The sequence below is a fragment of the Triticum urartu genome, chromosome 7A (genome assembly GCF_056163025.1).
Source record: "Triticum urartu cultivar PI428250 chromosome 7A, HENAU_Tu73, whole genome shotgun sequence".
NCBI classification, from domain to species: domain Eukaryota; kingdom Viridiplantae; phylum Streptophyta; class Magnoliopsida; order Poales; family Poaceae; genus Triticum; species Triticum urartu.
The window spans coordinates 689,388,575-689,404,905 of NC_141879.1; the positions used below are offsets into that span (position 1 = coordinate 689,388,575).

Here is a 16,331-nt window from a genome sequence, read left to right on the forward strand (position 1 = left end):
CAGTACCGCGGGTGTGCACGCGCTACTGCTACGGGTTAGCTGTAGCGCCTTATTAGTAGTGCCAGTCCCCGCGCTATTGATATACCTAGAACCTGTGCTACTGCTATCCTTTTCCCTAGTAGTGTTATATTCATTTTGATTATGCACAATATCTGTAAAGCATGAAAACACAAATAGTACTGAGATTATCTTTGTAATGCAGAGGATATTGTAATATAATAGAGGCTCCCTGTAAACCCTTGTGTTCTATCACTGGATTATGATGAGAGAGCCCATGTGTGCTGTAATATGGTGAGTAGATTAATATAATCTAGCACAACTACACAAAAAATAGGCTCCTGTTGGGGCCCCCAGATGTAAGGATAGTTGGCAGATGATAGGTTCATAATATACTGTATAGAAAGTTTATTGCCAAACCATGATAACGAGAGCGCAGAGCCCGTAGTGTAGATAATAGGGGTACACCATAACCACCATAAATAAATCGGGAAAGCGGAACTGGCTCAAAAACATAGGGTTTTGCCGCTACTAATATGCAGCCTATCGATCACCTACAGGCCAGCTCTACTCATCTGAAGGCGCACAACTGTTACTATCAGTTTAGTCTATCAAAGACCGCATGGCTCCCACCATTTCCGGGGTATTATGACAGACCAACTCGAAGTGCAAAATCAATTAGCAGAACCGACCCAATAGAGGTGTCGACTGCAGATGTCCCTGCTCCCCTTCCTGACAAGGAACATACTATGCTTCCCATACAGAACACCGCACGGGCCGCCGGCCGAACCACCGGCCCCCATCGTCTGTGTTCCTCCGTCACCCCCACCCCCGCCCCCACCGACATCGAGTTTTCTTTGTTCGGCGAGGTCCCACCACCGCCCCCACAACCACCGTCCTCACCCGAGCCCCTTCCTTCGCACCGGCGAACTCCGGCGAGCTCTCAAAAATCTACTGACCCAATTTTGAAATTTATTCTACTGTCATTTAACTAGTGTGGAATATAAAAGGGGAAAACCATAAGCATTGCGAGTATAGTGTTGAGCGTGCCATGGCGGATTTGGAGGTGCAAACCGGATAAAGGAAACTTCGCAACCAATGTTTGCTTTCAACTAACAAGTAAGTGATGGACAAGAAATCATAGTAAAGCAATGTCGATCTATTTTCTTGCTGCGATAAATAAGTTGAGAAGATACGAAAGAGTACCGCCTCTGGTGCGGCACCGTGTATGCATCTGCTGAGAATTTGACAGTGCTGCGGTAGCGATGGCTGTCGGCGGCGTGGAAGTAGATCTAGGATGATAGACGGTGGCGGCAAGGCGCGGTGGGCGAGACAGTCGTGGGAGCGGTGTCGGCAAGGTGGACGACGGCGGGGGTGAAGCGGGAGGACGGGATGCAAGGATCCCGGTCTGAAGCCATCACTACAAAAAAAGACACATCCATGACATTTTGGGCCGAACAAATTTTTTTTCTGTCATACATATGACACTTCTATGACGATAATTGTGACAAAACCTGGTATCATCATAGATGTGGTGGGCTCCTACTTCTATGACAAAAAATCATGACAGAAAATGGGCTTTTCGTCCTGGGCGGGCTGGAGACGCAGCTGCATGACATTCTTTGGGCTGTCCATGATGGAAAAAAACCATGGTAGAAGCGAGGGGGAGGAAAATTTCGGGGAGTTCCCGGTTACGGTGGGAGGTCGGGGGCCGAGCGATGCGCGTTTCTCTCGTACACGTACGCGTGTGTGTGCAAGGCGTTGGCTCTAACTGAACCCGAGTGAGGCGTTGGGCTCTAACTGAACCCGCGCGATTACACTGCAGGCTACGCGTTACTGAACCCGAGCGATCGATCGATGGCTGTTAACTGAACCCGATCGAGCGATTCCTTGGCTACTGCTGCTAACTGAAGCCGATCGATGGGATGAACAGTGAGCGTTGCCGGGGGGGGGGGGGGTTGGATGAACAGTGAGCGGTGGCGTTGCCTCTGGATGAACAGGACACTGTGGTGTGGTGGAGGGCTGGATGAACAGTAGATGGTGGAGGGGTGCCCGTGGAGGGGTGGATGAACAGGACCCCGTGGTGTGGAGGGCAGGATGAACAGTAGATGGTGGAGGGGTGCCCGTGGAGGGGTGGTTGAACAGGACCCCTTGGTGTGGAGGGCTGGATGAACAGTAGACGGTGGAGGGGTGGTTGAATAGTAGCCGGTGGAGTAGCGCGTGGTGGAGGCTGGATGAACAGGAGCCCGTGGAGGCTGGAGGAGGTCGACGGTGGATGAACAGTAGCTCGTGGAGGCTGGAGGGGGTCGAGGGTGGAGATGAACAGTATCCCATGGAGTCCCGTTTTGCGGTACGCCACACCCCTCCCGATGAACAGGACCCCTGTTTCGACCTTAGCGCTCCAACACAAGTCTGTTTCCTCCGTTTTGCGGTACGCCACACCCCTCCTGATCAACAGGACCCCCGTTTCAACCATAGGAGGTCCGTTTCCTCCGTTTTGTGGTACGCCACACCCCTCCTGATCAACAGGACCCCCATTTCGACCGTAGGAGGTCCGTTTCCTCCGTTTTGCGGTACGCCACACCCCTCCCGATCAACAGGACCCCTGTTTCGACCGTAGGAGGTCCGTTTCCTCCGTTGTGCGGTACGCCAGGCCTTTTTTGCATCGCCTCTTCCGTCCAAGCCCTCCCGATGAACACGACCACGCATTCCGTTCCGACCCATGAACACGACGACGACGCTGTTTCTCCGTTCCGTCCCAGCCATGTACACGAGCCCTCGCCGTACGTATGCGCGAGTAGGCGTTTGAAATCCCGCCCGTATGTACATATACGTGGTCGTATTTTCTTTCTTGCACCCTGGCCGCCTCTACTACGACACGTGCGCGCCTCTACATCCACCAGTATATATGTACGTACACGTTCACGACCAGAATGCCAACGCTGCGTACGCTTCGACCAGGTGGGTCCCAACTGTCAGGCACTTCCTTGCGTGCGAAGGTGTAGCTGGTAGGTCCCAGCAGTCAGGGGGGAACGTTTTTTTCGCGAAATACGATGTCCCATCCGGTGGGTCCCTGCTGTCAGGTGGAGCAATCATTATTTTCCAGGTAATAAGGAGGCACTTCCTTGCTGCCGCCATGGACCCAGCTGTCAGCCTCTCCACGTACAGTCCACGTCCAATGGAAGTCGTTCCTTGACCACATTGACCACGCCGCGCCGAGAGCACCAGGGCGGTGGACGACGGCGAGGCGTAGGAAGGGGATGACGGGGAGCCGGGGAAGACGCAACAGTGGAAGCCCACACGCACGCGGAGAGGAGTACGAGGGTTCACTGGTTCGGCTGCGGTGTGAGGTTGCCGTCGCCGCAGGGCCTGGCCAGCGGTGGGAATAGTAGGGGGCGGTGAGGCCTCCGCGGCAGCACAGCCGGCCACGGGAGGCAGGAGCATGCGACACAACCGGCGCTGCTTTGGGCGGCTGGAGCAAGAAGAACAGAGGTTGAAGAAGCTCTATGGCCGTTGGATGGACATCGTACGGTTAATGGAGCTAGAATCGTTCATATTGACTAAGTTGACAAAGCCCTTCGTCCCCGTCAACTTAGTAGGCCCACAAGTCAGCCTCCCACCAAGGTGGGTCCTAGCTAGCCGGGGGAGTATTCATTTTTTTGTGTGTAATAAGGAGGCACTTTCGGTGGGTACGAGCTGACAGCGAGGGGAACATTTTTTTCGTGAAATACGGTGGCCCGTCTGGTGGGTCCCAGCAGTCAGGGGGAAACGATTTTTTCGCAAAATACTGGTGGCCTGTCCGGTGGGTCCCTGCTATCAGGTGGAGGAATAATTATTTTGCATGTAATAAGGAGGCACTTCGTTGCTGCGGCCGTGGACCCAGCTGTCAGCCTCTCCACGTACAGTCCACGTCCGATGGAAGCCGTTCCTTGACCATGTTGACCACGCCGCGCTGAGCGCACTAGGGCGGTGGACGACGGCGAGGCCTAGGAAGGGGACGAAGCGTAGCCAGGGAAGACGCGGCAGTGGATGCCCACGCGTAGAGGAGTACGAGGGCACTGGTTCACTACGGTGTGAGGTTGCCATCGCCGCAGAGTAACAGGGGGTGTGGGTGAGTAGAGGGATGGTCTGGCCAGCGGTGGGAGTAGTAGGGGGCGGTGAGGCCTCTGCCGCATCGCAGCCGGCCACGGGAGGCAGGAGCACGAGGCACAACTGACGCTGGTTTGGGCGGCTGGAGCAAGAAGACCAGAGGTTGAAGAAGCACTACGGCCGTTGGATGGACATCGTACGGTCACTGGAGCTAGAATAGTGCATTATTGACTAAGTTGACAAAGCCCTACGTCCCCGTCAACTTAGTAGGCCCACAAGTCAGCCTGCCACTATACTGGATCCCAGCTAACAGGGGGAGTATTCTTTTTTTTGTGCATAATAAGGAGGCACTTCCTTGCGTGCGAAGATATAGCTGGTGGGTCCGAGCTGTCAATGGCGGTAACGTTTTTTTTTGCGAAATACAGAGGCCCTTTCGGTGGGTCCCTGATGTCAGGTGGAGGAATCATTATTTTGCGTGTAATAAGGAGGCATTTCCTTTCGTGCGGCCATGGACCCAGCTGTCGGCCTCTCCACGTACAGTCCACTTCAGATGCATGTCGGTCGTTGACCACGTTGATCAGGCCGCGCCGAGAGCACCAGGGCGGTGGACGACAGCGAGGCCTTGGAAGGGAACGACACGGAGGCAGGGAAGACTCGGAAGTTGTTTCCCACGCGGAGGGGAGTACGACTGTACGAGGGTTTACTGGTTCGTCTACCGTTGTCGGAGAATAACAGCAGGTATGGGTGAGTAGAGGGATGGCTAGGCCAGCGATGGGAGTACGGTGGGGCGGTGAGGCCTGCGCAGCAGCAGAGCCGGCCGCGGGGAGGAGGGAGCAGACAGTCTCGCCGGCGCCTGTTTGAGCGGCTGGAGCAGGAACAGCAGAGATTGAAGAAGCACGACGGCCGTTGGATGGACATCCAACAGTCACTGGTTGTGCGTCAACCTTTTTTAGGAAAGCCTCAAATCTGTGGAAAACAGCATACAACCCATCTGCCATTATTTCTAATAATTTTCAGCCCATTTGCTAATTCTTAAGGTTTTTTTGGAGCCGATATTCTTTTTGTTAGCATTACAGCCCAAATTGTGGCCACGGTTAAAAAATTATACGAAATTTTGCATATTTCGGTGCGGTCCGAACTGTTTTTAATCCCGAAATTTCGACTCACATTCAAACTGATTTAAAAAATAAATGTATATCAATATAAAATCCAACAAATTCTCCACGCATAAAAATTAATGTAATTTAAAATCTTGAAATGAAAAAAAGATATTTGAAACTAATTGCCGGTTTGATGTGTTTTAAAAATGTACAGCCCATTTCTCATTACTAATGGGCCATTTTCTTGGCTAGCCGAATGAAAGCTCTCCTCGTCTTGAAAGATTTGCAGCCCAACAGGCCTGACAAAGCGACTTACTTGGCAAATCACAAAAAAACTGGGCTGTGGCCATGGACCCAGCTATCAGCCTCTCCACGTACAGTACTCTTCCGATGGAAGTCGTTCCTTGACCACGTTGACCACGCCGCGCGGAGAGCACCACGGCGGTGGACGACGGCGAGGCCTAGGAAGGGGACGACACGGAGCCGGGGAAGACGCGACAGTGGAAGCCCGCGCGGAGAGGAGTACGAGGGTTCACTGGTTCGGCTGCGGTGTGAGGCTGCCGTCGCCGTAGGGCCTGGCCAGCGGTGGGAATAGTAGGGGGCGGTGAGGCCTCCGCGGCAGCACAGCCGGCCACAGGTGGCAGGAGCATGCAGCACGACCGACGCTGCTTTGGGCGGCTGGAGCAAGAAGACCAGAGGTTGAAGAAGCACTACGCCCGTTGGATGGACATCGTACGGTCACTGGAGCTAGAATCGTTCATATTGACTAAGTTGACAAAGCCCTCCGTCCCCGTCAACTTTGTTAGCCCACAAGTCATCCTCCCACTATGGTGGGTCCCAGCTAGCAGGGGGTATTCATTTTTTTGTGCGTAATAAGGAGGCACTTCCTTGCGTGCGAAGATATAGCTGGTGGGTCCGACATGTCAGCGGGGGGAACGTTTTTTTTGCGAAATACAGAGGCCCTTCCGGTGGGTCCCAGCTCTCAGGTCCTCGCAAAAAAGGGAAAGAAAATCAAAGACTTGGGAAGGCGTATAGAACAAGCTATTGTACCAGTAAAGAGACATTGTCGAGTTTTAAAAAAAGAAAGACGTGCTCCTGTAGCTTGTTCGAATCCAAACCTAGACTATGACTATATATGGTGCTATGCTACTCTGCAAGTAATGAAACTGACATATCCAACGTTCGCTTCTCCTCTTCTCTACTTACTCTGCCTAGCATCAGAAGCTCTGGCCGCAGCAACCATGTCCGCTGGCTGCTCGTCCACCTGCTCTTCAGCAGGCAACAACCAGATATGTGCCAAGTCGCAACCCGTACCATCGCCTGTGGGTCTCATCACACCCTCGCCAGCACGCGCACCGCAGCCGATTGCTCATCGCAACCCGCTGCCGTTGGTGTGGTGCCACTTCTGCAAATCACGCAGAGTCATCCGTCGCGTCTTAACCACAATCTGCAACCCTAGCCGAGTCTTCTACAAATGCCTGAATCATGGGGTAATAATATGTTTAAGTGTTGTTCTGCTGCTTTCAGTTGCTGATTTTTTAATAGTTTGGTTGATGATCTACCAATTTGATTCATGCAGAAACAGGAAGATTCGTGTGATTTGTATTTATGGGAAGTTGCTGATGTGGGGGAATGCAACTACGCTGATTATTTGGTTAGCCGAGGAATCCCAATACCAGCAGGTTGGGGTATTGGACAAGTAACTGAAGGAATGACAGAAGAGGAAGATGCAGAGCAGAAGGTTAAAGATGAAGTTCCTCTGATCATGGCCAAGCAACAGCTGCTGAACGGCTTTGACAGCAATGAGGAGATGAAAGAGCTTGTGAAGATAATGGGGAAAATCGATGTGCTCTGTAGGATGATTGTCTCTTTATTTGCAGTGTATGTAGCGCTTGTGATGTATTCAGTGGCTACGACATGAGCACTTTGCTGAAACTAGTAATGAATGAAACCTGTGTAGCAGGCTGGGCGTAGTGTTTTGAACATCTAATGATTTCTATTAAGGGAAATCAGGGGGTATCCCCTTTTGCTCATATAAATAAATAAATAGTAGAGGCCCTGTCGGTCAGCTTTGTTCTCATTTGAAGACGTCGAGCAAATTGCAGTCCAACAACAAACTATGTCATCAAATTCAAGTTTCATAGCCAAATATTAGTACAACTACACAACAATGTCATCATGTTTTAGTTGTCATACAATCACCAAAACAGAAATCAGCATACATAACAAGTGATGTTCTCACAGCAAAATACTAAACAACATGTTCATCAGGTTTCAGTTGTCATAGCAAACACAATTTCACATAGTAGATAAAAAAACGTCTTTTGACAGGCAAATATGACAAAAGCAATGTAATCATCATCCGCAGCAGCAGCGTGAACATCTTCGCCATGTGTATCAGTCTGAATCGTAATTCCCCACGGTGTCATCTTCTTCTTCGTCCTCAACGTCCTCGAACGTTGGCTTCTTCTTGATCAACTCTTGTATGTCCACAGCACGACAGGCAATCTTTTCGTCGGCGTCATTGACGTGATGGTTCTCAAAGATATTAGGAACATCTGTGTTATCTTGTACATCAGGAGCAGTGTAAGCATCTCTTGTTGTGCAACTTCATTAAACGAATTCCTCTGTTCAAACCTTTGCAATACTCTCCAGTCATCGCTAAGTGCAAATGTGTCTTCCAAGAAAAAATATCTGTGTTGCTAGATTTGCCAAAATAAAAGGCTCGTTGGTCTGGTACGCCGCCTTGACATTGATGGATTTGAAATAATCATCAGCTCTGGGTTTTGCGATCCTGGAAAACAGGTTATACCAACGACAGCACAACACAACCACACACCGATGATCCTCGAAACTGGAGATATACTGCAAATGGACAATGTCTGTTATGATAGCATACATTTCAGTTGTCTCTTTGTCATACTTATCCGTGCTCATGATGGCACTGTTTTGTGTCTTCCTGCCTTCGTCTCGTGCAAGAGTGTTGTAGTGCACATCTCCAACAACGCAAGATTCATAATGTCTTACCCGAGTATCAGGACCCATTGCTAGTGAGTAAAGGGCATCATCAACTGCCTGCCCATCCTCCCGCATCTTCTTAACCTATGGATAGAAAATAGACAAGATGATCATCTTATGTACTCAATATATTAAAAAAACTGACAGTGCACTTCAAAAGCTTACATGGTTCTTGAACCATTTCGCAAATCCTGCCATAACCAGTTTGTCAATGTTTCTTGGATTTTGTGGCTGTAACTCCTCTTTGTAGATGCTACACAACATAGTGATCGCGTCAAGCATCTAAATATATAAGAATGTGCTGCAAGTTTGGTAGATTACGATGTATAAGTTGCAGTAATGCACTTACTTGATATAAGGTAGTATGTCAGGACAGTTATTCAACACATACCAAACCATTTTGTCCAAATCTTTAGGTTTGTCCTCTTGTCGACTCTTCCCTGTAACTCGAACAGAATAATCGAAAACATTGAGCCCGGGATTGTCTTTACCCACCTCTTTGCTAAGCTGATCAGCTGTTTCAATGTATTTTGAGCAGAATGTAAATGCTTCTGTAGCAATGTAGGCCTCCGCAATGGTACCCTCGGGTCTAGCTCTATTCCTAACATAGCCCTTGAAAGTGCCTAGCCGCCTTTCAATAGGGTACATCCAGCCATACTGTACTGGACCTCTAAGTAGTGCCTCATTAGGTAGATGAACAAGCAAATGCACCATCACATCAAAGAAGGCTGGAGGATATATATTCTCAAGGTCGCATTGGATAGTTGGTATCTTGTCTCTAAGACGCTCCAAAGCATATATCCTGATATTCCTACTGCAGAGTTCCCTAAAGAATTGTCCCAACTCCGCAACTGCTCTGTATAAGTCAGGGCGGCCCAATCCTCTAAGGATAATAGGTAAAACCCTTTGAAGTAGGACGTGGCAGTCATGAGTTTTCAACCCTTGTACCTTGTTTCCATCCGCACTGACTCTCCTTTCAGGGTTGGAAGCAAATCCATGTGGGAATCTCACACGTGACAGGACCTCGCAGAATTCTTTTCTTTTTACCTTGTCCAAGACGTACACAGCTGGTGCCATATCCCGTGGTTTACCTTCATCTTGCACCTACAAATCCTGTCTGATACCCAGGTGTGTGAAATCAATCCAAGATTTTAAGGTATCTTTCGTCTTGCCTTCAATATTAAGAAGTGTGCCGATAATGATGTCACATATATTTTTCTCGATGTGCATCACATCAAGATTATGCCACAGATCCAAATCTTTCCAATACCCCAAGTCCCACAAAGTGGACCTGCGGGTAAACAATAATCTCTCTTCTGCCCTGCCACGCTTCCTTTTCCCGCTACCATTATCAGGATGGTTTCCTGGTGTAATATGCCTGACCTAATCTAATTCCACTTGCAACTCATCGGCGGTGAGCCTCTTTGGCGCATCACGGTTTTCATGCTTTGCATTGAACACATGTCTTCGGTATTTTCTAGGAAGCGGCTTGTCCTTGTCAAGGAAACGGCGGTGTGCAATGTAACAGTTCTTGCTAAGTATTGCGTATGACAGCGGATTCCTGTCACAGCGAACACATGCATTGTAACCATGTGTCGTTCGCCCTGACATAGTGCCCAAAGCCGGATAATCATGGATGCACCAAATTATAACAGCATGCAGAAATAAATCAGCTGGTGGGCTGCTATATAGGTCTCGAGTGAGAACACCCTTCCATAGTTGTTGAAGTTCCTCCACAAGAGGTTCCATGAACAAATCAAAATCCTTTCCAGGACTTTTTGGACCTGGGATGAGAAAGGCCATCATGTAGTTTGATTCTTTGGTGTAGACATTTGGAGGCATGTTGTAAGGGATAACAAGCACTGGCCACATGCTATATGTGGCGCTCTGGTGGCCAAATGGGTTAAATCCATCTGAAGCTAAGCCAAGTCTAATGTTTCTCGGGTCAGCAACAAACTCTTTGTGTTTATCATTGAAGCTTTTCCACTCACTACCATGAGATGGATGGCTCATTACATTCTGATCTCTGTACTCCTGGTTCCTAGAATGCCACAGTACATCCTCTCTTGTTTCAGCTTCATGAAACAACCTCTGCAATCTTGGTGTAATTGGAAAATGTCTCAGAACATTATGAGGAATCCTCTTCACAGCATTGCCATCTTTCCATCTTGATGATTTGCATTTCGGGCATTCACTTAAGTTGGCATAATCCTTCCGGAACAGAACACAATTATTCTTACAAACATGGATCATATCATATCCAATTCCAACTGCATGAAGGAAATTCTTCATTTTACTGTAGGTGTGTGGCAGCTCAGATGCATCTGGGAAAGATTCGCGGAAAGCAGCCAACATCGCATCGAATGATTTGTTGGTCATCCGCTCAGATGTCTTCACCTGAAGAAAGGTGACCATAGCTGAGAATACTGACAGCTTATTTCCTGGGGTGACAACAACGTTGCATTGTTCCAACATGTGGGCCCACCATTTTTCTTCTGCAGGTGAAAGTTCATGGAATGCACGAGCATTTCGTAGCATTGTTTCAATGTTGGTCAAACTCACTGGCTCCGCCACCACCACCTCCTCCTCCTCTTCCACCTGAGCATTAGGTAGATCAAGATGGTGATCTGCTGCTTCCATGTAGTCAATAACATTGACGTTCACAGCTTCACCATGATGAACCCACCTAGTATATGTGACCGACATCCCATACAAGTGTAGATGATTTTGCACAGTTGACTGGGGTCTTGTAACTGAATTCATACAACTGCTACACGGGCAAAGCACATCGGATTTCGGACCACCGTACTCAGCTCTGATAAAGTTCATGAAGTTTTCAACCCCCTCGACATATGCAGCAGAGAATCTTCGAGCAGAAGTTATCCAAGTCCTGTCGATCTGTTAGACATACAAATTAGTTCTTCTGCTAGATATTACAGGAAAAACATATATGCTTTTTTATGAAGTCCAGAAAAAAATACCTAGGTCGATGTCTAAAGCTATGGCAAGATATTTGGACGAGCAGATCTAAGTAACGAAATATATGTAAAGCTAATTCAGCAAACATATTTGAGTGCCAAATTATGGCAGGCTGTTTCAGTAGTCAATGAGGCCGAGCACACAGCCATCGAACTATCGAAGGCCATCACAACAACAAAGATCGAGTATAAAATGGTGTAGAGCTATTTCACCTAACAGATTGGCTACTAGACAATGGCAATCTACGTCACAATAAATATAGGGCAGGATATTTTAGCAACCAATCGACCTTGGCATGCCATCTCAGCTAAGCAGATTGAGTGCAGAACAGGGCAAGGAAGCTTCTTAAGCAGAGCATATTGCCAGTAAACTACTTCGGCAAACAGTGAGATTAACAGCGTCTATCAGCTAACATTCAGCGCTACACCGACATGAACGGGGCCTCAGTCTAGAGTGCGCGTACCGTGGGAGAAGCTGACCACCGTGCGTCTCCACACGAACGTCGCCAGCGGTGGCGGCGCTGACCGCCGTGCGCCTCCACAAGAACGTAGCCAGAGGTGGCGGCACGGCTAGAGGACGACAGTCTACGAGAGCGTACTGTGGGAGCGAGAGGATCGCCGAACCGCGGCGCCGACGTATCGGCGCGGTGGGGAGGTCGGCTTTGGCGGAGTGAATGGAGTGGAGGGGGACAGGGGGGAGGGGGTTTGGGGAATATTATTGGCTAGTTGGCCGAATGGCGGTTGAATCGGATTTGGGGGGAAATTTTGGGTGTGGGGGGGAGGATTTTCACGCGGTTGGCGGGGGGAGTTTGGCGCATGGTCGGTTTCTCCAAGTGCAGTCCCACGTGTCAGTGAAGAGGCAAGCCGAAGCGCGTTCCGTTTGCGTGAGCCGTGTGCAGGACCGAACGTGTGTGGGGTGCAATGCGACCGCGACAGGAGTGATGTGTGTGTACCGCATATTTTCCTTTTAAACTAGGTGCTTCGCCCCCACAAAAAAATATGTTTCTTCGCGCGATCCATCGATACTACTACTAGTAATCCGGTAATCCCGACTAAAACGGCGCGACCGGGTCTTTTCCCGCGCGATATGCTGAGAGGTTGGCTTAGTTGGGTTTTTTAGGACGAGTAATGCTACACCTACGTAATCCCAGTTACGTAATTAACATAATGTGAAACGTGTGAGCTGTTGATTGTAGATTGGGGGGAGGGAGGGGCCCACCACCATGAAAATCAGGGGAGGAGAGAGAGATGCAATTTACGTTAACCCTTTTGTAGGTTCCCGTAGATGTAGAAAGATGTGTCCGATCCTGCAATATAGGCCGTCCGATCTATATCTAATGGATAGGAAGGAAACTATGACAATTTACTCGCACTCCTCTCCACATTTGCAGATAAGGCTTTCCCTCGTTAATCCTTTTCTCCCACAAGATCTTGATCTTCCGTGCAACGCACGTGCATCTTGCTAGTACTCCTACAATATGTATATTATTGTGAAAGTTCATATACACCGGCCGAGATTAATGCAAACACGGCATATTTTCATTACATTTCGAACTTTTATAGGACAAAAAAAATAAAAGAATCCCGACCCTAAACCTATTCTACGGCGGCGACCGACGTCCTCCATCTGTGATCTCCATATACGGGGGAGGGGTTCAAGACCCGTGAAGTGAAGGTGCGGTCTCCGACGAGGAAAAGTAGAACACGGGAGACGGACCGGCCAGTTGGCACACCATGCGCTACCGCCTCCCATGCCCTACTCATCCTCGGAGGAGTCCCCGACCTCGACGGTGCCGGACGTTGGACGGTGCCAAGTAGGACGCGTGGCTGACGGTGCTCCCGTCGTCGGCCGCTAGCGTGGCCACCACTTGTGCGGCGACTTCAGCGAGGGCGGCGACCTCGAGCTCCATCCCTGAAGACAAGCTCTCTCGCAGAGCGTTCGCGCTTGCGGTCATGGCAGATGTGGTTCCAGGTAGGAGGACGATGAGCTATGGTGTGGAGGTTAGCTGGGCGTTGCCGCTTTAAGTAGCGCATTCCGGTGAGGCCAAGCGTCCGGGTGCGTCATTAAGTCGCCAGAGTTGTTCCTCGGGCACTGAGCCTCTTAATGACAACATACGAACGGACGGCATGAATGCGGGCAACTGGCGCCGGCTGGGAACGCACCGCGTGACGGCGCGAGGGATGAGGGTTTTGGTGTGCCAGGGTAGTCAGCTGCGGTCGTGGCAACGTTGGAGATGCCCTTTGCTCACATGCGATCCCTGCATGTCATTGAAAAAGCAAGACAACCCGGCATGGTCTCAGGTCCAGAGGATGCAGTTGGCTATCAGGACCCCGATTCTAAGTCACACCGATCTAGCCTGTAACACCTCATATCACTTTGCGGCCTCACGCACGGTATTCCCACGGGTGTCGCCTTACCATGGCCTGAGACCGTTTGCGCCTTTTGGCTCACGTATATGATAGTGTCGCTAGCATCCATATGACAGAGAATCCGGGCCGACATGACTAGTCGTGAACCCAAAGTGGCACTAACTTATGGGGACATGCATACATGAATCAACATCAAGCATGTCGGTCAGCAGCGTGCGAATCCGGGCTGTAGCACTGGGCTAACAGGACTCCGGGAACCCGGGCTGTAGCAGGCTAGGCAGGACTCCGGATGTCACCGCGTGACATTTCCCCGAAGGGACAGACACAGTAACAAAGTGAATCACATGCCGGCCAGTCAAGTGTTCCGGAGCAGTAGTGCTGGGCTAGCAGGACTCCGGTGAACCGGGCTGTAGCAGACTACTATGGCTCATGGAAGCACAAGACTACATTTCCCCATCAGAGAGGCTACCAAGGATAAACAACTAGGTTGTCGGATCCCACACATACCAAGTGTCGGTGTCAAAACCGGCGGATCTCGGGTAGGGGGTCCCGAACTGTGCGTCTAGGCCGGATGGTAACAGGAGGCAGGGGACACAATGTTTTACCCAGGTTCAGGCCCTCTTGATGGAGGTAAAACCCTACGTCCTGCTTCATTGATATTGATGATATGGTTAGTACAAGAGTATATCTACCACAAGATCAAGGAGGCTAAACCCTAGAAGCTAGCCTATGGTATGATTGTTGTTCATCCTACGGACTAAAACCCTCCGGTTTATATAGACACCGGAGAGGGCTAGGGTTACACAGAGTCGGTTACAATGGTAGGAGATCTACATATCCATATCGCCAAGCTTGCCTTCCACGCCAAGGAAAGTCCCTTCCGGACACGGGACGAAGTCTTCAGTCTTGTATCTTCAAGTCCAGGAGTCCAGCCGAAGGTATAGTCCGGCTATCCGGACACCCCCTAATCCAGGACTCCCTCAGTAGCCTCTGAACCAGGCTTCAATGACAACGAGTCCGGCGCGCAGATTGTCTTCGGCATTGCAAGGCGGGTTCCTCCTCCAAGTACTTCATAGAAGATTTTGAACACAAAGGTACTGTCCGGCTCTGCAAAATAAGTTTCCACATATTGCCATAGAGAGAATAATATTTACACAAATCTAATCTGCTGACGTATTCCGTAGCGTGACATCACACCACTGCCAAGTCTTTATTCGAATCGTTTTACTGTCCCACCTCAGCGCATTTAGCGAGGCGGTTTCCTTGGCACGTCTTGTCAAAGCACAGATCATGTCCCCTTATTCCGGGATTCTCATCAATACGGGCGTGGGTAACCCAACCGTAACCGTTGGTATGTTTTCTCGATCAAAGGCGAGTCCCAAACGGTCACGGGGAGGGCCCTTGGTATTCATCCTCTTATAAAGAGACCAAGGCCTTACTCCTTTCTTTCTATCTCAAACGAGTTCACCCTTCGCCTCGAGTTCCAACACCCAAGGCTCCAGATTTCAGGCGCTTCGGACCTTAGACAATGTCCGGTTCCGACCTTCGAGGCCGATGGATGCCCTCCTCCGTCACGGAGGAGGACGTGCTGAAGTTGAGAGAGGCCAGGTTCTTGACTGGCGAAATCTGGCATAGGCTGCCTGCTCAAGGGCAGGTCATTCCCACTCCCTAGACTGGTGAGAGTGTGGTGTTCATGTCTCACTTCCTTCGGGGGCTAGGCTTCCCGACGGATCCCTTCATGAGGGGGCTCATGTTTTATTATGGGTTGGAATTTCACGACTTAGCTCCGGAGTCCATCCTCCATATTTCCTCATTCATCGTCGTGTGTGAATCCTTCCTCCGTATTACTCCTCACTTCGGACTATGGCTCAAGACCTTCAAAGTAGAGCCAAAGATGATCGAGGGACGACACGCGGAGTGCGGAGGTGCTTTTATAAGCAAGAATGCTAGGGCTCCATGGCCCGAGGGCTCTTTTCAAGAAGAGTCCAGCTTATAGCAACGAGAGTGGTTTTACATCACTGCTCCCAGGAGCACCAAGTGGGTGGCGCCACCTGCCTTTCGCTCGGGACCCCCACCACAGCTAGTGTGATGGGTCAATAAAGGACTGGATTGGGGGCCGTCCAAGGACGTTCCCTTGTTGCAGGGCCGCATTCGAAATCTCCTAGAAAGAGATATCAGTCTAGTCACGGTGACACAGGTTATGCTGATTCGTCAAGCTCTGCCCTGCAAACGTCGCCCCCTCTGCCTGTGGGAGTTCAATCCGGAGGGACCACGAGGTCTCCAACATTTTATGGGCGCGACGCCTGTGGAGATGTACAAATTGTTCTTCGGATCACAAGCAATGTGTCCGGACTTGACCGAGGACGCAGGTCTGAGCTGCAACTGCCCGGATACTCAAGTAAGCAGCCTTGTGCCCGGACTCGCAATCCACATATTTATCATAAAATTGCCCTTAAAAGAGTTGTCCTTTAAAAAGGAGTGGATAGCGAAAGCAAAGCTAATCAGGTGTCCGCCCCCCTCCACGAGACCACGCCGGGTCCCGTGCTAGTCAGGATGTTGGAGGTTGTGCCTTCGGAGGAAAGCGAGGGAGGGGACAAGGAAGCTACGGCCTCCTCGAACGAGGCTTTTTGGAAGGGAGGAATCGAAAATTCCTCTCCTTAGGGGAAGAAGAGGACCGCCTCTGACGACCCGGAGACCATGGCCTCAAAGCGGGGGAAGAAATCTTCGTTAGAGGATCCTGCGCCGGGGGATACGTCGGCCGAATTATGTCCTCAAGGGG

General features: G+C 50.2%; 1 protein-coding gene across 1 annotated transcript in view; it reads right to left on the reverse strand.

Annotated features, from left to right (window-relative positions):
* The window catches only part of LOC147961554 (uncharacterized), a 96,068-nt gene that overhangs the window by 8,028 nt on the left and 71,709 nt on the right, over window positions 1-16,331 (reverse strand). The gene's annotated exons all lie outside the window — the stretch shown is intronic.